Source organism: Ursus arctos, unplaced genomic scaffold, assembly GCF_023065955.2.
Source record: "Ursus arctos isolate Adak ecotype North America unplaced genomic scaffold, UrsArc2.0 scaffold_11, whole genome shotgun sequence".
NCBI lineage: Eukaryota > Metazoa > Chordata > Mammalia > Carnivora > Ursidae > Ursus > Ursus arctos.
In genome coordinates this window covers 41,701,732-41,728,956 of record NW_026622775.1, presented here as the reverse complement: position 1 = coordinate 41,728,956, position 27,225 = coordinate 41,701,732, and the positions used below count along the sequence as shown (strand labels likewise).

Sequence of the window (27,225 nt, the reverse complement as noted above, 5' to 3'; positions counted from 1 at the left end):
GTCAACTGTGTAGATAGGGCTCAGTACCATCTGCGGTTTCAGGCATCCGCTGGGGCTCTTGGAATTTATCCTCAGAGGATACAGGGCTAGGGTATGCCCGTCTTGGTGAGTGATGGCATACCTGCCCAGCCGGGAGACTTGCTGAGATTCTGACTCCTGTCCTCTTCCTAACTCCCCATGCAAAAGATGCTGAAGGCCTTGATGGGACCTGACACATTCACACCAATCTGTCCCCTCCTTCTGGCGGCACTAACAGGACCTTAATTCAAAAGGCATTTGCAATATTGTGGTTTGTCAGTATTTATTTCTCATATATATTTGGTCTTTGTCCACAGTTCATGGCTCACAGCTCCCAAAACTCTTGGAATTTCCCAAGTGTTAAGGGTGATAAAGGAGTCTTCTGTTATGTTAATGAATGCTGGATCCCAACAGAGGTGGGAGGGGTGCTGGTTGCCAGGGGAACCAACCTTGTGATTAGAGACTTGGAACTTTCAGTCACCACCCCCAACCTCCTCTGGGAGGGGAGAGGGGCGGGGCTGGAGTTGATTCAGCCAATGGCCAATGACTTAGTCTATCCTTACTATGTAAGAAAGCCTCCACAAAAACCCAGAGACTAGTTCCTAGGGCTCCGGCACTGGTGAACTGGTAGGGAGGCAGAAAGAGTGGCGGGTCTGGAAAGGGCATGGAAGCCCTCTCCCCAGACTTCACCCTATGCATCTCTTCATTTGGCTGTTGATTCGTATCCTTTATCATATCCTTTAATATACTGGTGAACCTAAGTGTTTCCCTGATTTCTGACAGCGCTCTAGCAAATTAATTGAACCTAAGGAGAAGGTCGTTGGAACCGCCAATCTGTACCTGTCAGTCAGAAGCACAGATAACAGTCTGGGGCTTGTGACCCACATCTGAAGTGGGGGGCCAGTGGAGAGGGCTGTCTTGTAGGTCTGACCTCTTAAACTGTGTGATCTCTGAGTAGGTAGCACAGAATTAAGTGGACATCCTGCTGGTGTCCTAGAATTCCTTGAAGTTGTGTGTGGGGGAACACCCACACACATTGGAATTGGGTCTGGGAACCCTCAAAGAGCACGACGTTTGCATTTCAAAGAGTTTTAAAATATATTATTACATTTACATCACAGTCCTTATGCTGTAAAGAACTCCTTTAGCTAAGTGATTAAATTTGCAAAAACTTAGAAAAGAAAAGACAAAATAAATACATAAATAAATAAGTGAAAGAAAAGGCCGGTAATTAAGCCCATGTTTCCTAACTCCTGTTTCAACTTACGCCTTAGAGCAATGTATGGCTCATCTATGGTTTATAAACATCTTTTCCTAGATTCTACTATATGTTAAAATAATTAAACGTGATTTGTAAATCTGCAGAATACAAAATGCATCTTGCTCTACCTTTCAGGTCTAGGACAACAAGTTAGGATGAAAAGGTAATTCAGTCTCCAAGCGGCAACAGAGTTGGCCAGATGCTATACATCCGAAGTGGAAGCCAAGGCGGAAAGTCACGGGAACACTAAGGGACTGCGGAGACGGGACGAAGGACCTCCTTGTCAATCACAGGTAAACAAATGCGAGTTTCTGCAATACTGTGGCTATTTCTAGAAAACCAACTTTGAGCTCTCGAAGTGTCCATATAACTTTAGATACTAGTTCTCTGAACGTGAACCAGCTATTTTTTAAAGCTCATCTATAATCCTTTCAGCAACTGGGTAGCTATACTTATTCACATTATAAAAGCAGCAATGCCAACTCACACTGCCATTAATTTCTTCAGTTCCCCTGCATTAAGATATTACAATACCCGGGTGCCTGGGTGGCTCAGTTGGTTGAACGTCTACCTTCAGCTCAGGTTGTGGTCCTGGGGTCCTGGTATGGAGTCCCACATCGGGCTCCCTGCTCAGCGGGGAGTCTGCTTCTCCCTCTCCTTCTGCCTACCACTCCCCTGCTTGTGCTCTCTCTTTCTCTCTCTCGTGAAAATAAATAAAATCTTAAAAAAAAAAAAAAAGATATTATAACAGCCAAAGCAGATTGACCCAAGCCTCCAGAGATGAATCAAAGGCTTCCGGTCTTGCATATAATACAAGGGGGGGAGGACAGTCCATGAGAGGGAAACAATGGTGTGGAGCAGGTTAGGGAAAATGTTCTGGAAGAGATGGCGTAGAATAGGGCTTGGAAGGCTGGATGTGCTGTCTTCAGGTGAAATGGAGGAGGAATTCCAGGCAAGGGGAGAAACAGAAATGAAGGCACACGGACCACAGAAAGGCAAAGAAGGTAAAAACTGACATAGGCAAGGTAATTTCTTAGTTTCTTCATAGGATGAAAGAATAATCCTCAATCACTTCACATTCCAGAACAACACCTTAATTCAAACACAATGAACCGATTTAAAAAAAAAAACAACTTAAGTTTAATTTATTTAAGTGATCTCTACACCCAACATGGGTCTCAAACTCATGACCCCGAGATCAAGAGTCAGGTGCTCTACCAACTGAGCCAGCCAGGTGCTGTTTTTTTTAAACCGCAATGTGAGCAATATATCAAAATCATCTTGAGGCAATCACAAAGACTATTAGCAATGCAGCTGGAAAACTCTACTGAAAAATGTCTACGCTTTTTAAGCGTTCCTTGAGCAGCCAGCCGTGCAGCCTTCTCGGCCGGAGCAAGCGAAGGGTTTGCAGCGGCAGCTTACTGGGAAGAGCTCGGCGATTGTCAGTCCGGTACAGTACTAACCTGTGTGTCCGGGCTTTCCTGCTTCTCAGAATACCTGGACAACATGTCACTATTCAACAAGGTCAAGTCTTCTTTAAAAACGAAACAAAAAACCAAACTAACCTCTGAATTTTTTTTTTTTAATGTAGCTCTTTTAACTGGCCTGTCAAGAGTCCACTAAACACACTGGACCCACCACACACTTGCCCCCAGAGCCTAACTTATTACTGCCAAGCTCGCTGCTTGTATAGAATCCCACTGTCAGAACAGCTTAAAAGCTGATTTTTCTCATGTGAAACCCAAGTAATACTGACACTGGAGAAACTAGACTAGAATGTTCCCAGAAAGACAAGTACTCCTTAATACAAATCAGAGGGGTTGGGTTATTTTTTTTCCCTCGGGATTGAGGTGGGTGAGGGGGAAGGCTTAAAAATGTGTTATGTTAAAAACAATCTTCCCTTGAGAAATAATGGTAAAGGTTTCATGGTTTCTTTCCCAGGGTTCTGTGTGACAGGGATTGTTCTTTAGCCCTTACTATCCCTCTCTCCCTCTCTCCTATAATTTTTTGCCGGGCACCTTTCCCGGGCTCCCTTGCAGCTGGGTACGGCTATGGGACCAAGTTCCAGCAAATGGGAGGTAAGCTGGAGTATTGTGTAGCGGCTTCCCGGAATCCTCTGGCCCTCTCCTTCATTCCTTGTCCTACCTGCTGCCATGGACACAAGCGTCTCCACTCTGCATCCTGAGTACCAGGCCCAGGACCCTAGGGAAGGCAATGGGGTGATCTGGAGGGAACAGGGGTCCCTGAAGACGTCCTGGAGCCAGAGGCTGCGTGAGTCCAGACTCACAGGGGAGAGAGAAAGCTATCTAGTTTGGGGTTTTTTTTTTGTTTTTTGCTTTATTTTTAAAAATTTATATAAAATCAATTAATTAATATATTGTATATTATTAGTTTCAGAGGTAGAGTTTGTGATTCATCAGTTGCAAAGAACACCCAGTGCTCATTACATCAAGTGCCCTCCTCCTTCATACCCATCACCCAGTTACCCCATCCCAAACCCACCTCCCCTCCAGCAACCCTCAGTTTATTTCCTGGAGTTAAGAGTCTCTATGGTTTGCCTCCCTGTTTTTATCTTATTTTATTTTTCCTTTCCTTCCCTATGTTTATCTGTTTTGTTTCTTAAATTCTACACATGAATAAAATCATACGGTTATTTGTCTTTCTCTGATTTATTTCGCTTAGCATAATATCCTCTAGTTCTGTCCATGTCATTGCAAATGGCAAGATTTCATTCTTTTCGATGGCTAAGTAATATTCCATTGTGTGTATGTATGTGGGTATGTACGTACGTATCTCACATCATCTCTATCCATTCATCTGTCAATGGACATCTAGGCTCTTTTCATAGTTTGGCTATTGTGGACATTGCTGCTATAAATATTGGGGTGCAGGTATCCCCTCGCATCACTATGTTTGTATCCTTTGGATAAATACCTAGTAGTGTAATTGCTGGATCGTAGGGTAGCTCTATTTTCAACCTCTTGAGGAACCCCATACTGTTTTCCAGAGTGGCTGCACCAGCTTGCATTCCCACCAATAGTGTAAGAGGCTTCCCCTTTCTCCACATCTTTGCCAACGTCTGCTTCCTGAGTTGTTAATTTCAGCCATTCTGACTGGTGGGAGGTGGTATCTCATCGTGGTTTGGATTTGTATTTCTATGATGGCTAGTGATATTGAGCATTTTTTTCATGTGCCAGTTGGCTATTTGTATGTCTTCTTTGGAAAAATGTCTGTTCATTGTCTTCTGTCCATTCTTTGACTGGATTATTTGTTTTCTGGGGGTTGAGTTTGGTAAGTTCTTCATAGATTTTGGATCTACCTTGTTTTAAACCACTGGTATCTTGTAATTCTGTTACCTGAAACCTTAATTCTAACTGAAACAGCTTCTCACCCTTCTCTAACACCAGAAACTGCAGGGGCCATGCTGAACTGAACTCATACTGTTAACTTCCCCATCCTTCCAGCCTCTGCTGGTCCTGGGGAAGATGGGCTCCCAGTGCCGTCCCCCTTTCATGTGGTCCAGAACCACAGCTTCCTAATAAATCAGAAGGCTACATGGTTAAGCAATAAAAGTAACCCAAACCGAATGGCAAAGCAAAGAAAATTCTAAGTAAAGAAAGGATAGTTCCTGGCTGCCTTTCACTAGGAAAAGCCATTGACTGTGGTAGTAGCCTAAGTGGCTTTGTTCACAAGCTGCTGTAAACTGAGAAATGCTTGTGTATGAACTGCTTTTAGGACTGGGCACACAGACACTACCTTCTAGTAAGAACCTATCGTTCTTCTCCTAACCACACATGAAGGGACAATCCCATGCAGGGCCCTGCAAGGACCCCTGTGAGACACTTCAGGGAACCCAGGGTAGGAGGGTGTTCCATACTGATGTGCCTACACCAGAAATGTAAGAGGTACTAGAAGGAACACACAGGTGATGTCCCCACTTGACCTAGGTAGGACTAAGTCCTCCAAGGGGTCTTACCAGTAAGAGCCCAACACCACTTACATTGCCCTGAAGGCAAGGAATAAAAATTATTCTACTTTTCAAAGACTGCTTGAAACACACTCAATTATTGATATGCACAGCCTCCCCCCAGGAATGGATGAGAGGAACCCCAGACTGAAAAGCAACGACCTTCCTGTGGCAAAGTCCTCCAACACTGACAAACTGAGGAGCTCTTGCAAAAACCAGAAGAGGAAGAACGGGGATAGTGGTGTCCTGTTTCCTACTCCATCTTAGGAGGAAGGAATCCAAGGGACAGGAAGGTTTTAGCAATGAAAGAAGTTTGCTCCATTCCCAAGGCCTACAGGTGACTGGATCTCAATCAAAAACCAACCCACAGGAGCAGAATTAACTAGAAAGATGAGTATAAGAGATCATCTACTGTTCTTGGGACCAGATTCTCAGTTTCCAGTATTAAAATTAAGGTAGGTAGGTAGGTAGGTAGGTCCACTGTGAGGATTAAATGAAATTTATATGTAAAGAGCTTGCAAAGCACCAGGCAGAGTGTTTGCCCAGTGAACAGCAAAGTGTCAGTTCCAAGGTCGGCAGAAAAGCAAAACAGTAAAGACTGATATTCTGATTTCCATAGACTCCACAGAAACAAATCAGGACAAGGCTAAAAAGTGTCTGTCTTAGAATTAATTTATGGTGGGAGGAGGAAGCTGGGGGAGGCGGGCAGGCAGAAAGCCTCCAACTTAATTCGAGTGAGCTGACAGCTCCAGGCTGCGCTCTCCTGGAACAGCCCGCAAGTAGCTGGAACCTCCCTTGCAATTCAGCCCATGGAATTTAATTGTTCTTAATTATACAGGCGCCACTCATATGCAAATAGTGCATGAAGGGTTTTCCTTTTAAATTGTAATTTTTCTTTCAACCCCCTGAGGCACTGAAGCGTTATTGCCGAAGATGTCTCGGAAGAAAGAGTAGCCCCGTGGTCATTCAAGCCCAGGGGAGAGGCCCTTCTTCGCAGGCCCTCCCTCCCTCCCTTTGTCTGGCCCTGCTGGCCTGTTACCCTCCCACTGGTCAGAAGGGCTCCAGCCTTGCAGCCTGGGCCCCGTCTCTGCCATCTCCCCCTCTGCTTCCAGCATTCTCCATCCCTAGACAAAGCCCAGGATGACTCCAGCGCAGACTCCAGGGCCAGGCAGAGAAGGGGGGCAGGGGGAAGCAAAGATCAGCTGGTGGTGATGTTGTTTTACCCACTCCTCCCTTTTGTCAAGGCACGCTCATCCCCAAAGAAGTGGAGCTCGTTAACAAAAACTGTTTCAAAGGTAATCCTAGCACCATGAAAAAAATGCTGCCGACAAGTAAATAAAAAGGAACAAAATGTCCCGTGCACGATGATTACAACTACAGAATGCACAGAGGAACAGGAGAAGGCAATACCAAAGTTAACGGCAACATCAGGACGGGGGTGGGGGGGGTGGGGGGGGTGTCGGGAACATCTGCCTCTCCCCTGACTCTCCAAAACCATGAAGCAGCTCAGTGTCTCCGAGAACATTAAAAATTTTCAGTTATGTGCTTTTAGAAAACTCAAGAGCAATAGGAAGCCACGTTCTTTTTAAACATCACTTGTAATCATTTCTTTTTATCAATTCAAAGAACCCATTTCCACGTTTAAAAGCTAACAGAAGTTTCAATTCCAGAAAACCTGGTTGTCACTTTGCTCTACTTCCCTAAGTCACTAGTTATACTTTTCAGTCCCTCAGGGTTCCTCTTCCTCCACCACTTGTTCAAGACAGAGACCCCCCCCCCCAGGCTGATGACCTTCTCTCTCCCTCCTACACACCCTCATTGGCTGATCTGGTACAATCTCAGGCTCCAAACATCACCTCTGGCCCAGCCCTCTCCCTAGTCCCAGCCCTCTGGCTGCCCACCCCCAGGTCAACTGGATGTCTACAAGACCTCTAAAAAAAAAGTCTGGGCACCTCGGTGGCTCAGTCGGTTAAGTGTCTGCCTTTGGCTCAGGTCATGATCCCAGGGTCCTAGGATCGAGCCCCATATCATGCTCCCTGCTCAGAGAGGAGTGTGCTTCTCCCTCTCCCCGTCCTTGTGCTCTATCAAATGGATTAAAAAATATATATATATATATAAAATATATTCGTACGGTATACGAATATATATATAAATATATATATAATATATATAAATATATATAATATATAAATATATATAATATATATAAATATATATAATATATAAATATATATAATATATAAATATATATAATATATATAAATATATATAATATATATATATCTTAAAATATATATATATCTTAAAAAAAAAAAAGTCTAAAACAAAACTCCTTACCCCAACTCGCTCCATCAATAGCCATCTCAGCTCGGTAATTCAAGCAATAACCTTGGAATCATCCCAGACTGTTCTCCGCCTTACACCCCACATCAATCTGTTAGAAATCTCGTGAGCTCTGCTTTCAAAGCATGTCCAGAACCTCTCCGTCTTCACCACCTCCCTGATGGTCTGAGGACCTCATCTGTCCCTGCAGTTGAGGCTCGACACCAGCCTTTGTAAGTCTAACTCAGATCATGTCACTGTGCTCTGCTCAGAACCCCCACAAAGACTGCCCACTTCAAAGGTCTCCCGTGAACTCTGTGCCAAGCTCTCCCCAGTGACCTCACTGCCTTCGATTCCCCGTCCCCTCCTTGGTACGTGGTCTGCTCTGTGAACACTCCAGGCCTAAGTTCCCACCTCTGTACTGGTCTGTCAGAACGTTCCTCTCTCACACAGCTTCAGGGCCAATCCCCTTACCTCCTCCAAATCTGTGTAAAATCTCTCCCTTTGAAAAGCCTCCACACCCTAATGACTGCCCCCACCCCGCCCACAATCCTCCTCTTCCCTTGCCCTTGCCCAACTTCCTCCACACCACAGACCGTATTCAAACATCCCTCAGTTTCAGCTGTTTATTGCCTTTAGGTTTGCTGTCTCATTCCCATAACCGATTTGACGGCAAGTTCCACCAGGACAGGGATTTTGGTCTGTCTTGTGTGCCAACGTGCCCCAAGTATTTAAAGAACAGTTGCTGAATAGGATTTGTTAAGCAAAAGAAAACCTTTTCAGTGGATGCCAGGGATTTATAAAATCACAGTTCAGGCCTCAATATCTTTTTAATTATCCAGTATAAAGTCAGCCTCACCATAACACAGCAGAACCACAGGATCATAAAAAAAAAGTTTTCCAAATTTCAATTTAAACCTTTACCGAGTCTCATTTTAAGGGGAAGAAAGAAAGAAAGAAAGAAAGAAAGAAAGAAAGAAAGAAAGAAAGAAAGAAAGGAAGGTCTTAAAGACCAATGTCAGGTAAGTTATATTTTTTATATAAAAATATATAGAAGTCATGCCTAGTCATGTCAAGGGTATACAAATTAGAGTGACTAAATGTCAAGGCAACTAAGAAATTTAATGGGCACCTGGGTGGCTCAGTCATTAAGCATCTGCCTTGGGTTCAGGTCATGATCCCAGGGCCCTGGGATGGAGCCCCACATCAGGTTCTCTGCTCAGCGGGGAGCCTGCTTCTCCCTCTCCGAGCTCTGCCCCTCCCCGTTTGTGCTCTTGCACACTCACGCTCTGTCTCTCTCTCAAATAAATAAAATCATAAGAAAAAAAAAGACAACTAAGAAATTAAAAAAAACAACAGAGAGGATATTGAACCTATTGAGGAAAATAAGGCAGTGGATCAGGCACTGAACATCTTGGAAGGGTCAAGCTAGTATCATAAGAGACCCACTTTGTTAACCCTTGGCTGGGGAGAATCTTTCAGAAGGCAGCATCCAGGGCCTGGGCCTGGTTCAAATCTTGGAGGAACCATCTGAACCAGCATCACTAGTTACTACAACATGCCTGAGATGGCTGTTTTGTCCCACTGCTTAAATGAGTGGATTCGTAATCCCAGAATGAAGAAATTGAAATCTACCATATTTATAAACACGAGTTACACAAAAACCAAGGCAAGCTGAGGTGAGCCCCAGCACCAGACCCTCAGCTTCAGCCCTGGGTCAGCACCAGTAGGGAACCCATGTGTACCCCAGCCATTCTCTTACTCCTTGAAGCCAACAACCCTCCTTCTTCCGGGTTATAAGAACTAACAAAGTCCCTTTAATGCTTAACCAAATTATTGGAGTCTGTCAACTGAGGCTGAAAAGGTCCCAGTTAAGAGTTAGATAAACCCAGTAACTAAAATACATTCATGAGGTTGGGTCCAAAAGTCAGCAAAGCAAGTAACCTTTGGAACGTTAAAATATATTTTATGACTATATATAAAAACACATGCTTTCTGAGAAATCGGATGATTCTGCAGAGGGCCTAAGATCATCTGCATCCCCACTGGAAAAAACAAAACCAAAAACGGAAAAAAGTGTCTCTTAAAAAGTGCAAACTACGTTTTCTTTACAAAAGAACCAATAGCTTCTTTTAAGAGGGACAGAAATGTTCTAAAATTAGATTGTGGTAATGGCTGCACAATCCCACAGATAAACTAAAAAATCGTGAATTGTGTGCTTAAAGGGGTGAATCGTACGGTATACGAATTCTGTCTCAATCAAGCCGGTTTTTTTTAAGAACCTAGAGCAACCATGCAGTGCCAGCCTCCTAAGTCAATCATTCTGTCAGGATTCAGGGTAGCAAGGGAACGAGGAGGCCACTTCTGCAGATGCATCTTCGCAAACATACACCCAGACAAGCCCTATGAGCTCGTTTCCTTTCTGTGCACACAGATGCCTCTTATACATAATGAAAATGCCATATGCAGATACATTTGATTAGCGCCGGCCACACTTCCCATCATGATGCAGCACTGGGTGAGCTGCAGTTAATTCCTGCCTATTATCCAAGTGCAAAATCATTCTGCCTAATTTCGAGCAGCCTCGCAGCTGCAGAGGAAACGCAGTCTTGCCAGTCAGCGGAGGCCCATTGGACATATAACCCCCGCAGCTAGGAGGACTCCAATCATCTAGGGCTAATCAATTTCAATCAAGGAGGCACTATTACACCACAGAATAACGGTGACTTCCTTCTTCATCTGTTAGCGTGTACCTTCAAAAAGCCAGCATGAGAGGATGACTGAGAAGGGCAGAAATCAGGACTGGTGTTTTTCTTTTCTTTTTTTGGGGGGGAGAGGGTGCAGGGAGGGTAGGGTGCAGGGGTGAAGAAATTGAATAAGAGCAGAACGCGTATTTACACCAAGAAATGTCCTCTCCCCCCTGCTATCTCCAGCCCCATATTAATCTACATGGACATGTGAGCCCTGATCCTTAAACCACCTGGCCTCCAGAGCTCAATGAACTCCAAAACTACTAAATTATTCTGAATTTGCCAGTTCTCCAAATAATCCCTTGACCTCTCTTCTGAGGAGGCATTTCCGTATTTTAAATAGCTTCCATTGTGATTTTCCTTTAACTATAAACAGAGATAAGAAAATACACTAGCAGTATTTTATACAATGAAATGGAGGTATTATACTGTAAAATGCCATATTAGTACAATAAAATACTGTATGTACACAGTTACATTGTTAACTCTCCTTAGAAACAACTCAATTTTTATCCTATATTCAGTAACACTTCAGAAATATATTTCTTGCCTCTAGTAATAACAAAAGAAGGAAATCCTGTACACTCCACTCTAGAAATACTACCACATTCTGGCAGTCGTCACAGAATTCATCCCATTAAATTTGAGAAAAGGTTAATCTTCGGCAGCAGAATCTTTAAAAACGTGTAGCTCCTAAACATTTCCTCCTTTTTAAAAAGGATCATCATCATGGGGGGGCGCCTGGGTGGCTCAGTCAGTAAAGCGTCTGCCTTCAGCTCAGGTCATGATCCCAGGGTCCTGGGATCGAGCCCCACATCGGGCTTCTTGCTCAGCGGGGAGCCTGATTCTACCTCTGCCTCCCTACCTGCCCCCCTTGTGCTTTCACTCGTGCTCTCAAATAAATAAAATATTAAAAAAAAAAAAAAAAAAAGGATCACATGGGGGCACCTGAGCCTCTGACTCTTGGTTTCAGTTTAGGTTATGATCTCAGGGTGGTGAGATCAGCCCCGCTTCAGTGTCCGAACTCAGCAGAGTGTCGGCTTGAAGATTCTCTCTCCCTCTGCCCTCCCTACTAGCACATGGTGCGCACACGCAAGTCTGCTCTCTCTCAAATAAATAAATAAGTCTTCAAAAAAAAAAAAATAGGATCGCCATGAGTACAACTCATAGAGGAAGAAATTAGTCCACTGGTATCTGATTTATCCATCCCTCAGAGCTAACTAGGAACAGCTTTCTAAAAATAGAGACTTCAGGACTCCATCACCTGTTCCTGAATCAGAATCTCTAGGGATAGAGCCTGGAAATCTGCATTGTGAGAACAGCTCCCTTAGGCAATTCCGCTCCCCTTGCACCCCTTAGGAAAGCAGAAGTAGTATGGGCATTTCGGAACCACAGATCCATTTACCCATCTCTCTGCTACTCATTTTGGGGTTCTTCCAGAGAAACGTCTGTTTTCAATGCCGCTCATTCATTCTCATCAGAAAATTCTCTGGTCTCAGTGAGAGTGAGGTTGCAGGAAACAAGCTAGCTATTTTAAGCACAGAAGGATTTTCAGATAGGGAGTTAGATGCTTATGAGCTTGCTGAAAGGTTCAAGGGAGCAGTCTCTCAACTGGGCCTCCAGAAGAGACTCCCAGAACAAGAGGAAAGCAGCCCCAGCAAGAATACTGGCACCTATGTCCCACGGGGGAGGTGTGCCACTTCAGGAAGCAGTCCCGGGACTACTGAGTCAGGAACATCCCGTCAGCTGGGATCACAGGACCTGAGAGCTGCCTCTGCTACCACTGTTGGTCCGACGCCACATAGCCACTAAGTCCAAGCACGGGAAGAATCATTCCCTTTTTGCTACCCTCCGGAGGCGGAACTCCCATGAGCTGAATGTGCTTCTGAAGCTACCGCACTGAACAGTGTTCACCAGAGCCAAGTCCAGCATGCCAGCCTCACCCGGAGCAGAGGACCTCAACTCTGCAACAGACTGTTGCAGCACTCCCCTACCCTGCAGTCCTCAACGGTCTCGTGTCTCTCTCACCTACAGGACCTCCTCTGGCCTCTTTCCTCTCTCCATTTCCCCTTCCTGTGGGGACAATGGCTCGCTCAGATCCCAGTCCTGCACCAAGTATCTTTTGAATTTCTTCTTCTTTGATTCCACTCATCATGTAGCCTTTCTAGATCTTTTATAGGGTCCTGATTTTTATCATCCAATAAACTGGATCTTTGCCCCCAAATCCTGTCATTCACCAAACTGATGCCACTTGAACGAAACAGATGGGATTAACAAAAAAATATACTAACACCACCTTCACAAGAAAACCCTACTAATCACATTATCAGGATCTGTCCACATTCAACCAGCACTTTTTACACAGTATTTTCTAAACCATATGTCCAACACAGCATGAGTGCTATGAATGGATAAAAGCCCCTGACCACAAGTAGTTGGTATGCTCAGAGGAGCAACTGAGATCTAAGAAAAAAGAATAGTAGAGACAGCAAGAATTTTAGATGCTGCAACTAGAATATTTGACCCCAATAGTAACTATAAACTACTCAGATTTGAAAGGATAACATTTGTTCTTTTCTTAAAGCATGCGCGAGGTCTCGTGAAATGAACATATGGTAACATCTTGTGTAACAGCCCACAGTGTCCATTTTTGCAATCAGATCTTACTTAATACAATACCACCGTGTGACTTCAAAACATGGGCATATGTCGATTAACAGAAAATCTCCCACAGGTACCCAGCCAGGGTGAGGAGTAAAGGGAGATCTTTAAAGCAAACAAAATCATTCCTAACACAAGGAGTCAGGCCAGAGAGCACACTACAGTAGAAGACATGTATGCACCCTTAATTTCTTAATTTATTTTCTCCTGTGAGTAAACTACTTGTACTCCTAGATTTAACTTGGTATCGTATTTGCGCTTACGTTCAGATTCCATCCCCTCACCCCCACCCCCCAAGGGGGTTTCCGTTTTCTCTTCTCTTTGGCTTTTCATATCTTTTGGCCTACTATCTTCCAAAGCTGCAGCATCGGTTTCTAAATAAGGAGTGCACATAAGTTTCTCACTGCACATAGTCACTTTCATGAAGTGGAAACATACACATAGAGTAAGTTTCTCTTCACCTTATGCTGAAGGTGGAAGAGGCACTCCCACGAAAACTTGCTAATTTGTCTTAAGTAGAAACTTTACTTCCATTTCTTTTGTAAAAGGATTCCATCCCATCCTCCCCATTTTAGAAGCATGCTGTATGCAATTTCCTTAAATAGAAAATTCAGAGTAATCCATCATTTCTTTTACTGCTGCAAATACAACCGACGCAATATGCAACAGAACATTTCCACCTTCTATAAAGTCCAAGTTCACGGGCATTGGATTAAGTGTCATTTCTCATAAGCACCAAGATACAATTAATTACAAACTATCCTACAAATCACCAAAGATGACGGAACAGACAACCGAAGGCCTCTGGACAGTGGAGTAAAAGCAATGGAAGGCTCTTCCTCACCTCACAGAGTCCTGTTTCCAGAGGACATGATCCTCCCAGATCAGACTAAATGCAAAGCTGCCCTACAGAAAGGGAGCAAAAATCCAAAGCCTCGTGCGATCTATAACACATATCATCAGATAAGGAACTATGGCTGACATTCCTCTTGAGTTTCTACCCTAGCTCTAGGCCACAGTCTTCGAGGGAGCGGCCATGCCCCCAACCCCAACCAAAATCCCTTTTCCCCCCCTTTTTCCCCTATGCTATTTCCCTTCGTCTGAGAAACTCTAAAACTGAAGCGTACACATTGTCAACTGCTTCGCTTGATACACAGCAACTTTAATACAAACATTTTATGAGACAGGTCCAGGAAGGGAACCTACAACAGACAAGACCAGTATTTTAGGGGCGCCTGGGTGGCTCAGTCAGTAAAGCGTCTGCCTTCGGCTCAGGGCGTGATCCCAGGTTCCTGGGATCCAGCCCTGCATGAGGCTCCTCTGCTGGGAGCCTGCTTCTTCCTGTCCCACTCCCCCTGCTTGTGCTTCCTCTCTCGCTGGCTGTCTCTATCTCTGCCAAATGAATAAATAAAATCTTAAAAAAAAAAAAAAAAAAAAAGACCAGTATTTTAAAGAAAGGAAGAACATAAGAGAAAACGGAAGTGACAGTTATTTCCTCCTTAAGTTCCAAAATAAGTCTTTTCCTCCTGTACCTGCTTTTAAGCTGAGACTTGTTCTCACCTTTTTAACTGTCTTGTTTTGAAACCTAGAGGTTTCCCCCTAAATTTCCATAGGTGAATGGGTTTATCTGTATTACTGCAACCAGACTGGACACTCTTATTTTAAAACGAGTCCTCTTTTTTTCAGTATTTTAAAACACGCCACATAGTTTTCTCCAGTCACTGGAAAAGGATACACTAAATTTAAAACTTATGTTTTCAACCCACACAAATCTACCAATGCCAATTGCTAGGAGCTCAAATACAGCCTTACTCTCAGTTCTGTTTTCATACACTGGATTCTCCCTATCAATACATTTCCATTTTTATAACTAAACAATACAGTTTTTGAAGAGGCAAGCTGTAATCCATTTTATATTATTTAATGCCAAATTCTGGAAGTAAGCTGAGGCTACAGTAGTTTACTCCCAGTTCTAGAACTCCATCTATATCCACATACTCTCCGTTTCACAGAGACTCGATAAACTCAGTGAGTGAATGTGTGTCCCAAGCATAGTAGGCAATGTCTTTCACAGCATGCCAAGGAAATTCAGAACACACCACGGGAAAAAGCAGCTGCTCACACTAATGGTGTGGCTAACACCCTAAAATACACAAGATCAAAAATCAAATCCTCTCAAATTATTAAAATATGGTACCAAAAAGATGAAACTAGAGAGAAATAAATGTAAGGTGGTCCACTAAGGCAGGAAAAACGAACACAATGGGCAGAAAAAAGACACCTGTCAAATACTTGGACAGCACGCTGTCTTAGCACACTTAGCACCACTCAGTGTGTGTCACTATCCAAATAGTGTCGTCTACAAAGAAGAGCCACCCAAATTAAGTTTCTTACACAGAGACAATCGCTGCTTTACTCTCACAGTACATTCCCAGAAACCATAACATAAAGTCAATCATATCTTCCCAAGGGAACTGCAGTAAAATCGAAGGGTCACATCCTGGCCAAAGACACCAAATAAATCATAGTAATGACAATGTTGCACAAAATCTATGACACAACTCCAAACCCTCTAAATAATACCAAGTGATAAAATCAAGCCATAGCATTGGAATGTGATGTTAAATGTGACCTTCTGACCACAGGGGCTAAATCTCTCCAGCTCTAGGCCAGTAAATGAAAACCGAAATGACCACTTGCCCAAGGTCAGAAATGTAGTTAGAAGCCAGTTGAGAAACAAACCCAGGCCTCCTACTAACCAATCCATGCACTACCACACAAGCTTATTTTCTTTACAATAGTCCCTTAAAACAGACAAAAAGCATACACTGTTACTAAGCTATCTCTAAGATAAGACAAAGATAAAGCAAATAAAAATGTAACTCCCATGTAACACATTTTACCTGCAAATGATGCCAACCATTAAAGATTACATATCTGTGTGCTCATTACTAGCAACCTTTGTTTTTGGTTTTGGTCTTTTTAAAATTTAGAAAGTATTGTGGGAGAATACTTGGACTGCCAATCCAGAGGAGCCATGACTTTTGGCCATGCCCTCCTTCCAGTTAGAGACCCAGCCTCCCCGGCCATGGAGACTTGCATGTGACCCAACGCAAGTCCATTGGAGCCCTTCCCCAGACCATGTGAACTGTAAGGAAGTCTTTGGGGTGCAAAGCTTTGAGAAGTCCATGCAAAGCTTTGAGAAGGGCACTCCTGCTCAGCCAGTGACCAAACTCCCCACATTAGACTTTCTGTAGGAGGGACAGAAAAACTCAAACAGAAGTAAAATCTGGGAAAGACAGAAGGATTGCCCTGCATACCTAAAGTGAGAGGTGTGGCAAGACAGTCTTACCGAGCAGAAGTGGGGTAATGATTTCTATCCTTTTTGTTCTTTTCTGAATTACCTAAGCTTGCTACCACAAACACGAATTTGGTAATGAGAAATATAGTGGGAAAGTTCTGTCATGAAGGAAGGGCAGGGTTGATATTCACCTAGAACAGATTCCCTTTACTGAATGTCTAAGACCTCTTCTGACTGGAACCTTGGATATCACCCTGAGCATGGGGTAAAAACATAAAACGTTCCTTATCATCTGTGAGTGTGACAGCTTCATTTCTGGGTGTGGTCCTAAGTTTTAATTTTCTTTTAACACTAGCTAACTGTAGACACTTCCCACAATCCTGTCAATAATAATATGTTAGGGGCGCCTGGGTGGTTCAGTCGTTAAGCGTCTGTCTTCGGCTCAGGGCGTGATCCCGGCGTTCTGGGATCAAGCCCCACATCGGGCTCCTCAACTGGGAGCCTGCTTCTTCCTCTCCCTTTCCCCTGCTGTGTTCCCTCTCTCGCTGGCTGTCTCTCTGTCACATAAATAAATAAAATCTTTAAAAGATAATAATAATAATATGTTAAACAATGATCACCTGAGAGCTGCACTACAAAACCTGAGGTTAGAAGCATACAACCAACCTCCCTCTGATGGCTCTCCTCAGCACACCCTGCAGAACAGCCAACCGACTCTGCAAATGTCTGCCCCTGCATTTCTAAAGCCTCAATTCCTCTTCCTCAAGCACTTCCCCTTCTCTTTACCCCAAAGTGATACCTGCACACGTGCATGAGATTTGGTTTCCTCCTACGCCATGCGGTGCTGTCTTCCTTCAAATTTTTCATTTTTTATTATGCTTCTCTCCGCTCTCCATTTCATTCCTGAGACAACTATCCCCCCTTCTCTAACCTAAGGCAGACCTCCTAACCTTGTGTCTTACAGAAGGAATTCCATTCAGACAGACAGCAATAGAGACAAACACAGAAAACACTTTAGGTTCACAGCTACTTCTACTGAAAACGCAACAGAATTCCGGTAGTGTTAATTAACAGGGTCTGCCAATGCCTGCCATAACATTTGGGACTTACGTTCACAGGAAACTGTACTTCAGGCCTTACTCTGACATAAAATGCTAAAGGCACGACCAATGCTAAAGGCAAAAATACAGCTCGTGCTACGGTCACATGGTCTTTAAGCAGTTTTTCAGACCAGAGAAAACACAGTACCATGGAAATATTACACGATGGTTAAGTTAATTAGACGACGCCACAGAAACCTACTCAATCCTTCAGTCCTGCAAAGTCTCACTAACCACCGAGTATCACCGCGGGCTGAGGGGAAACCCAGGAGCTCTGCAGCCCTGGGGCAGAGGCGATGGGGATTTCCTCTGCCTGGTTTAAATCACCTCCATCACCAAAGGCAGGGCTCCGAGCAAAGCTGGTGCTGAAGGGGGGGGCTGTGGGGAGATCAGGGGGTCCTGAGGGACAGAAGAATCGCGGTGAGAATCAAGACAGCACAGCCCTGCGGCGAGACACAGACACAAACCACCTTCTGGGCAGGCTCTCCATTCATCTGAGGGAACGTTTATTAAAGACGCGAGGTGCACAAAAGTAAAGTAACAGAGCGCTGTGCTCCTAAAGAACCCCGTCGAACCAGGTGGAGGCACACTGCAGACCAGAGAATGAGGCGGGCAGAGCACCGGATGTCCTGGCAGAAGGAGCAGGGCGCGGGGGCTTCCTGGAAGCTACCGGGGGCTGAGTCTCAGGGGACCCAGAGAGCACAGCCTCTCAGCACTGCGTTTCTCTTTTCTTCTACCCTGCTGGGGCTCTTCCCTCCCCTGGGGCTTGCGAGCGCAGAGCTCTTCTCCCAACCCGCCCACCCTGGAAGGGAAGAGACGGCTCTTCGGAGGTCTCCTTAATATTTGCACATAATGAAAGCCAGGACACCTATTTACTACAAACTTACGAACTTAGAAAGTTGAAATTAAAGGGCACAAACAGGAACTCAAAACCCACAAGCTCAAGCTTCAAAGATGAGAATGTCCCATTTCATAAAAGGTGGTTGCGGGTTCCCACTTCACGGCTCCCCATTCTCCACCCCCCCAACCCCGGCTCTGTCACCACAGCTCGACAGACACTTAAGCGTGATTTCTCATTGTCTTCCAAACTTACATTCAGCAGCTTCCCTCACATCCAAAGAGGCCAGAGGCCCCGTATATGAGGGATTTTATCTAGGAGGCAGCCTTTGCACAAACACATACTGAAACACAGTAGGAGTTTAGTCGCGCAGGAGAAAGAGGGAATATTTTTCTTCTCTATACAGTTAAAGACTATAAAATAAACGTGTATTTCTTCTGTAATTAGAATAAGGAATAAAAGACAAAACAATCAAAACAAGGAACACGTGCTACAACGTGGATGAACCCTGAGGACATTATGCTAAGTGAAATAAGTCAGTCCCAAAAGGACAAGTAACTATGATTCCGCTTACGTGAGGGGCTTAGCGTAGTATCTATAATGACAGAAAGTAGAGAGAAAGTGGCTGTCAGGGGCTGGGGGACGGGGCATGATGAAGAGAGTCCTGTGGACGGATGGTGGTGATGGCAGCCCAGCGATGTGTCCAGTTAATGGTGATTTTTATATTATATATATTTTATCACAAATAATTTTTTTAAAAAGAACAGTCTTCAGGGCACTGGGGTGGCTCAGTCAGTTAAGCATCTGCCTTTGGCTCGGGTCATGATCCCAGAGTCCTGGGATCGAGCCCAGCCCCGTGTTGGGCTCCCAGCTCACCGGGGAGCCTGCTTCTCCCTCTTCCTCTCCCCCCACTCATGTGCGGGCGCACAAAGCCACGTATGCTCTCTCTCAAATAAATAAATAAAATCTTTAAAAAAAAAAAAAGAACAGTCTTCAGAAATTTATTATATCTAAACTAGGGTCCATCTGTATTTAACAACACACATACGCTTTTTTTGAAAGATGCACAATGGATCTAGCAATTGTAATAGAGACTATCTAATTCCTAACTAGAACATCAAAACTGGACACACAAATTGACAGAGTCCTGCCTGGAAGACGAGGGCCCAGAATCTTCCCTGGAGAAACAGCCACCCTCTATCCTCAATGACATTATCACTGTTATCCTCAACACAGACACCACCACCATTAGCTGAATCCCTAACACATATTTACTTGATAACACGTCACCTCCAGCCCCCCAGCTACCCCAGGAAAGGAGGCATCATCCCCTTTCTACACATGAAGAAAAAAAGGCCCAAGATGGCACACTTCAAAGTGGGTAAGGGCTGTGCATTGCCAACCTGCAGGCAGCACTCCTCCCCAGCGTAGACTCCCCATTACTGCCTTTCCCCCCTAAAGGCATACATACAAAGCACTGGCTTCCCAGGGTGGGTCGCAAGTCACTTGGCCCACCGTGCCCCACCCCTCAGCATACACACACTGACCACCTGCTCCGCAACTGCAGGGCGCTATTTTAAATGCTGGATCCAAACTCCTCCACTGAAAAAGCAGAAGGTGTAGAGGCCACCTTTAGGCAACAGGCTTGAGTAATAGAAAGCTGTAGTAAGATAGGAGGGCCCACAGTCCACCAAGCTGAAAGCAAGCAGGCTCATTAGGTGACCCACCTCAAAATAGCCATAGGCCCTAGCTGACCAATGGGCGACTGACAACCAGGCACAGGTCCCAAAAAAGGAAAATTCCATAGGTTCCATAACTCCTCACTTTCCCCCTTAAAGACAGTACCCCCTAAACCCCCTGCAGACAGTCTCTCCTCTACTATCCTGCCCACTGCTCTCTTGCAGTGCTTTCAATGAACTTCTACCTCTTTGTTCTGTCTTGGGTGAATCCTTTCCCCGCCAGAGGCCCCGGGCCTCTACCTGATCAGGCCACACAGCAGACGTTTGCACAGTGCTTCCCCCTAACTCACTCTAAAGACAAAATACTTTAAGTAGTGCTGAATTCTTTGCTTATATTTATTAAGATTTTATTTACTTATTTGACAGAGAGACAGGGAGAGTGCACACAAGCAGGGGAAGCGGCAGGCAGGGGGAGAGGGAGAAGCAGACTCCCTGCTGAGCAGGGAGCCCAATGTGGGACTCGATCACAGAACCCTGGGATCATGACCTGAGCCGAAGGCAGATGCTCAACCGACTGGGGCATCCAGGCACCCCTAGCATTGCCAGTTCTACGACCAACCAGGACATGTTCTTTGCGTTTAATTATGAATCTATCTCACTCAAGAACCCCAGCACACTGGAGACCTCTATCACCCAGCTGAAACCACTGCTCCTCTCTAAACCCACTGAGTCGCTGGAGAGGAGGCTGCAGGAGCTGGCCCTTCCTAATCTCCCATCAGCACTTCTCAAACTTTCCCCGCTCACCACCCCTGACAGAGGGGAATGAACTACACCAGGGACCTAGGGCCTTCCCAGTTTCCCACCTCAAGTGTGACAAATATTTAAAGGCTAGTCGTCTATTTTTAAGAGGGATGCAAATCAAACGTTCTACTCTTAACTGTTGGGTTTAATATAAAAATCCTCCTTCCAAGTCTTAAAACTGGCAACCAAGAAAGATGGACCGTGTATGCTCAAGGCTTCCAGAGACCCCAAAGCCCCAGAGTTAGCCCAGATGAGGAAACAGGCCCTGGTTGTCCCCACACGAGTTCTCACCGCGGGCCCCCACATAGCAAATGCCTGACACGATCTCCCACTGAGCAAATGCCAGCGGATTCGCTTGGCATTTAGGGACTGGGCTTTACCCTGGTGGTTTTGTTTTCACATGCATAAATGTGTAAATTCCCTATGATCGAGGAAGGCCAAGCTTCCCTATTTGTCCACCACATCAAATCCTGATTCTGACACATCTGACTCTCGGTACAGTACGTTCTTTAGAGTCCCTGTGTAAAAAAAGTGTGTAAGGAGCCAACAGGCCATCTTCCTAGAGACTCACAGTGAATTTCTGTCTGAAAGCCTGATAAGCCCCTTACTTCAGACGGGGAGAACAGCCATTTACCCTGCTGTCTAATGGAGCCTTTTTTCCTTTGTCCCTGCCAAAGGGAACTGGCCAAATTACCTGTGTACCAAATTCATGTATCTGCTTTAAAATTACATGCACCAGGGGCGCCTGGGTGGCACAGCAGTTAAGCGGCTGCCTTCAGCCCAGGGCGTGATCCCGGCGTTATGGGATCGAGCCCCGCGTCAGGCTCTTCCGCTATGAGCCTGCTTCTTCCTCTCCCCCTCCCCCTGCTTGTGTTCCCTCTCTCGCTGGCTGTCTCTATCTCTGTTGAATAAATAAATAAAATCTTCAAAAATAAAATAAAATAAAATTACATGCACCTGTTGTTCCCCTCCTATGTGGAGCCAAGGGTAAAAGTTTAAAATCACTCATTCTCCACAGTCTTAACTGTGCTGGCTAATAGAGTTGGACAGGTACATAAACTCCTTCCACAGCAATTTAAAGTGTCTGCCTACTTTTATCTCAGCTTTTCTCCTCTTATGGCATTAATGTCACCTGATATTTGAGGAAAACTTCACAATCTCTGTGGCAAGAATACAAAGTGAGAGAGACCAGGGAGCCTGGGTGGCTCAGTCGGTTAAGCGTCTGCCTTCGGCTCAGGTCATGATCTCCAGGTCCTGCGATCGAGCCCCATGTCAGGCTCCCAGCTCAGTGGGGAGTCTGCCTGTGCCTCTCACACTCCCCCTGCTTGTGCTCGCTCTCTCTCAGAAATGAATAAATGAAATCTTTAAAAAAAAGAAAAAAAAAGGCAAGAGACCTGTGTATGCAGATCCGAGTACAAAGTCTTCAACCTCAAAAATAAGTATGCAATGCCACTAAATAATTTTCTGTCAGGGCCTCTATCACTTCAGCAACTTTCACCGAGAGCTTGGCCCCGAGCAAGCAACTCAAAAAGACAATATTTACCCATGACATGAGAACAACTGCTGTCGAAATCCCAGAGAACTTTCCCTACCAAAGCTCTCAACAAAGAACAGAAAGTATCCCACACAGACGCCACACCTCTCTGGCCTCCCAGCACACGTTCCGTGTGTTCCTAAGGCTGTCTGACCATATCACCAATTTAACAAGTCCTTTACATGTAGAATTTGCCCCCCAGGAGGGCAGGGATCAGAGTACTACACATAGAGGCTAAAAACTGATCACAGGAAATGTAAGAAAGGTGTTCAAAAGTTTCAACTACAACAAGTAAACCACAGGTTAAAGTCTCTCGAACTCTGTAACGGCCTTAACAACCAGGACTTCCAGGTGCCTGCCCTGCAAGGGAGCAAACAAGAGAGAGGAGGCCCGATCAGCTTGTAGCGAAGTAATGTCCCCTGGAGTCACAGCTTCCATCCGAAAGCTGAAAACGGGCTCTGGTATATTCTAGGAATACAGAAAATAGAGTCTGAGCACCAAGTGAAGCTACTGATTTTTATATTAACATGCCAACACGTACCAAAGCCTGTTATAGTTTTCTGAGACTGTCACACATGACTGGAATCGTTAGGAAATGTTTCAATAATTTACCTGATTTTCCCTTCCCACGTGTCGTGCTAGAGACTCCCTAGTCTGCACCCTGACCCTGCAACATCACACTTGTTATGTACATTTTTCTCTCCAGAATGATCTAATGCTGAGACAAAAACTAATTTATTCACCAAGTTTTCAAACTCTTCTATTCCATTCGCAGTTTCTCAGCTGATGGTGTCTGCCCCCGATTTTCACTGACCGACATGGGCTCAGTTTCTTCGGATTCAGTTTTCTCTTTGGATCAGCTCTTGGACATCCCGCCTCGCCCCTGGCTGCCACAGTTTTTTCTTCACCCCAAAACACTGTCTTTGGAAATACTCAGCAGGATCCAACAGAGCTCTCTCTCCAAAGGTGCTCAGGAAAACGAGAGGAGACTTTCTAATGTGTACGTGTTCAATCCTCCGATCACAGGGCACACACAGCACGTCCCAGGGAACCTGTGAGAACTCAAACACCTGCTGACCGACCTCACTTCTACACACGAACCAGACTGGAGTCCAGGGAAAGCCCTGTGTGTTCACCCCCAAGCTCCAGGTCTCAGGTCTCACTGAAAACAAGTCAGAAATGTTCTCTTCAACAGTTTACTGAGTTTTTTCACCCCATTAGTCAACACACACACACATAGTAAGTTTAGGAAATGTGGAAAACTAGTAAAGTTAATCACATTGAAGCCCCATCACTCAAGTTGGGCAAATTTTCAAGACCTAAAAAATAGAGTTCTAAAAGACTCCTACTCAGTTTAAAGGCTTTAAAAGCGGTGAACCTAGTGAGTTAAGAAAGAGGCTATACGGACAATGAGTAATTTAACTGGGTTATCACAGGAAATCAGGAATGTACCAAAATAGATTTCTGACTTCTGGTTAGCAAGGTTTGGGAACACATGATTGCATAAACACACATACCACCCACAAAATTAATCTTAACTGTTAAAAACCTTCAAAGAGTCTTTCGCTGCTACCGTATTTTTCATGACCGCACTAGGAACCAAGCCTCCAATGAACAAAAGTTCCTTTGCAAATGCTAAAAAAACTAACGAGCATTAAACTTCATGGGTGCCGTTCAACCCAACTTTGTATCAAACATGTAACATGTCCCAGGCAGGGAGATCCAGCTTCCATGGGGTTTGGAAAGTCAGTGGAGGGGTTGCGGGGGTGGGGAGGGTGGGGGTTCAAGGAAGAAAAAATACACAGTGTATCTTACTTTCAAATATTTAATAAAAAAACATTAACTATGTGAACACCTTCCTCAGATCCCTCCCAGGGCCTTGGGCAGGACCTGTGCAAGTGAGACTAAGAGAACATACTTGGGTCTGTGTAGGTGGGCGAAGGGGTAGGAAAAGCTTCCTGGATCAGGGGTGCCCAGGCAGAGAGTTTAACTGGAAGAGGCACAGAAGGAAATCTCCAGGCTCAGGGAACAATGGTGGGAAACAAAGACTTTAACCAACTTCATCAATAAATGAATGCAAATTTAAAGAAGTATAAAATACCAATGGGGGCCCTCAGATTCAAAATTAACAAAATTACTGACACTTAGTGTTGGGAAGGTTGTGGGGAAACCAGCAGTCCTAAGCCCCTGGCAAGACAGTATAAACTGGAACTGTGTTTCTGAAGGGCAATTAGGGAATATTTTTCAAAGGCTTTAACACCTGCCCTCCTTTTGCCCCAGCAATTCCAGTTCTAGGAAGGAAGGTATCCTAAAGAAATAGTGCACAAGTGTTCAAAGATGCAGATGCAGTGTTGTGGGGGTTTTTTTCCCCTTTCAAATAAATTCCATATATAAAGTATGAAATTTAAATTATGCAAAATGTTCATATAATGAGCTACAAAGCAGTCATTACAAGTGATGTAATTAGATACAGGCATGAAAAGATGGTCACATCTTAAGCTTAAAATCAAGCTACACTAACTCAAAAAGGTATCTGCACCCCCCATGTTCACAGTAGCATTACTGACAATAGCCGAGACGTGCAAACAACCTACTGATGGGTAAACAAAGAAGTTGTGACACATGTAACACACACACACACACACACACGGAATCGGATTCAGCCTTAAAAAACAAACAAAATCCCATGGAAGTGCTGTCGTTCGGGATAAGACAGGTGGACCTTGAGGGCATCACGCTAAAGTAAAATAGGCCAGACAGAGAAAGACGAATACTGTCTGACCTACTTCTATGTGGAATCTAAAACAAACCAAACTCATAGAAAAAAAGAGATCAGATTTGTGGTTGCCAGAGGTGGGGGGACCTGGAGGAAGGTGTTTAAAGGATACAAACTTCGAGGCATGTAACATACGTGTGATGACTAGAGTCAACGCTGCTGTATAAGATAGGAGAAAGCTGGTAAGCATGTAAGTCCTGAAAGTTATTCTCATCACAAGGAAAAATTTTTTTTCTTCTTTTTTTGCTTTTTCTTTGTATTGTATCTATATGAAATGATGGACGCCAACTAAACCTACTGTGGTAATCACAACACACCCAAGCCAGACCATCATGCTGTACGGCTTAAACTTATATATACAGTGGTATTTGTCAGCTATTTCTCAATAAAACTGGAAAAAGAAAGAAAAAGTAAAATTACAAAACAAGACGTGTCAAATAATCCCATTTAAAAAGATATAGTAAAAATAAAACACACTACTAATCGGAAAAAAAGTCCTGGCAGGACACATTAAAACCTTACGTGTATGGCTGACTCTTGAACAACGTGGAGGTTGTTCCTGCGCAGGTGAAAATCCACATGTAATTTCTGACTACCCAAAAACTTCACTAATAGTCTACTGTTGACCTTGACGATAACGTACACAGTTGATTAGCATATATTTTATATGTTGTATGGATTATACTCAATTCTCACCAAAAAAGTAAGCTAGGGAAAAGAAAATGTTACTAAGAAAATCACAAGGAAAATACATGTGTTCACTGTGTTCACTGAAAAAAATCCATGCATCAGTGGGCCTGCGCATGTCAAACCCAAGTTATTCAAGGGTCAACTGTAGAGCTAAACAATATACAACTAATCCAATTAAAAATGGGCAAAGCGTTTGAATAGATATTTCTCCAAAGAAAATAACACAAATGGCCCCTGAGCGCGTGAAAAGATGCTACACGTGACCCGTCATGAAAGAAATACAAATCCAAACCACAATGAGGGATCACTTCGCATCACAACTAGCAAAGCTAGATTCAAAACGTCTGGTCATTAAGTGCTGGTGAGGATGTGGGGAGCCTGGAACCACCGCTACCTCGCTGGTGGGAATGTAAAATGGTGCAGACACTCTGGCGAACAGTTTAACGGTTCTTCAAAATGTTATACGTAGAGCTACATAGGAGCCAGCAATGCTCCTCTTAGATATACACCCAACAGAACTGAAAACATACGTCCACACCAAAACCTATACACCAACCAGTGTTCACAGCAGCATTATTCGTAACAGCCAAAAGACTGGAACCGTCCCAAATGCACAAAACCAGCCCATCCATCCAATGACATTAGTTCGTAACACAAAGGAACAAAGTGCTGACACATGCCACAATGTGGGTCAACCTCAAGAACACGACATTAGATGAAACAGGCCCGTCACAGAGGACGGCCGATTGTGTGATCCCATTCCTATGAAACATTCAGAATAAGCAAATCCAGAGAGAAAACAGAGTGGTGCTTGCCAGGGACTGGAGTGGAGGAATGAGAAGTGGCTGGAGGTGGGTATGAAGTTTCTTTCTGGGGTGATGAAAATGTTCTAAATTTAGATTATGGTGACAGTTGCACAACTGCCCATGTGCTAAAAACCACTGAACGGTACACCTGACCAGGTACATTTACATGGGACTGTGTGACCCGTGAATTATATACCTCAAGAGAGCTATTTTTAAAAAGTTATCTCAGTATTTTATGGTGGTTTTAATTTTCTCCTTTATATAGTATTTCCTGAGAAAATTCTTTTAACAACAGGCATTACACTTGCCAGCTGGGCCTGAGTAAGTAGTCCCTTTGATTTCCTCCTCTAAAATGGGCATAGTGACGGGTACCCATCTTAATAGTATCGAGCTCAATTCGAAGAGTTTAATGAGCTTGCGTTTGCAGAGGGCTTTAAAGAGTCTCCAGCACAAAGCAAGCACTCAAAAAGTAGCTATGATGATTATAACCTTTCATATAAAAAAACTACTGTATTTCCACTTTGAAAACAGAAACATGCCCTCCTACTTCCACCACTACGCATTCTTGATTTGTTTCACATCATTAAGAAGCAATTCTCATCACAGCTGAAACAAATGCCCAGCGCAAAGCAGCAGTGTAACATGGCCAGGAACTAAGGACAGCCTCTGGTCCCATCATGGAGCATTTGCTGCCGCGCAGGCCCCACAGCTAGTGCTTTAC

General features: G+C 44.3%; 1 protein-coding gene and 1 long non-coding RNA gene across 5 annotated transcripts in view; both read right to left on the bottom strand.

Annotated features, from left to right (window-relative positions):
• The window catches only part of TMEM131L (transmembrane 131 like), a 154,798-nt gene that overhangs the window by 84,859 nt on the left and 42,714 nt on the right, over window positions 1-27,225 (bottom strand). The window lies entirely within an intron of this gene.
• The window catches only part of LOC130543350 (uncharacterized), a 45,970-nt gene continuing 31,920 nt past the window's right edge, over window positions 13,176-27,225 (bottom strand). The window contains exon 2 of the long non-coding RNA XR_008958654.1: window positions 13,176-27,225. This exon is cut by the window's right edge and continues 24,851 nt beyond it. This is a non-coding gene — a long non-coding RNA (uncharacterized LOC130543350).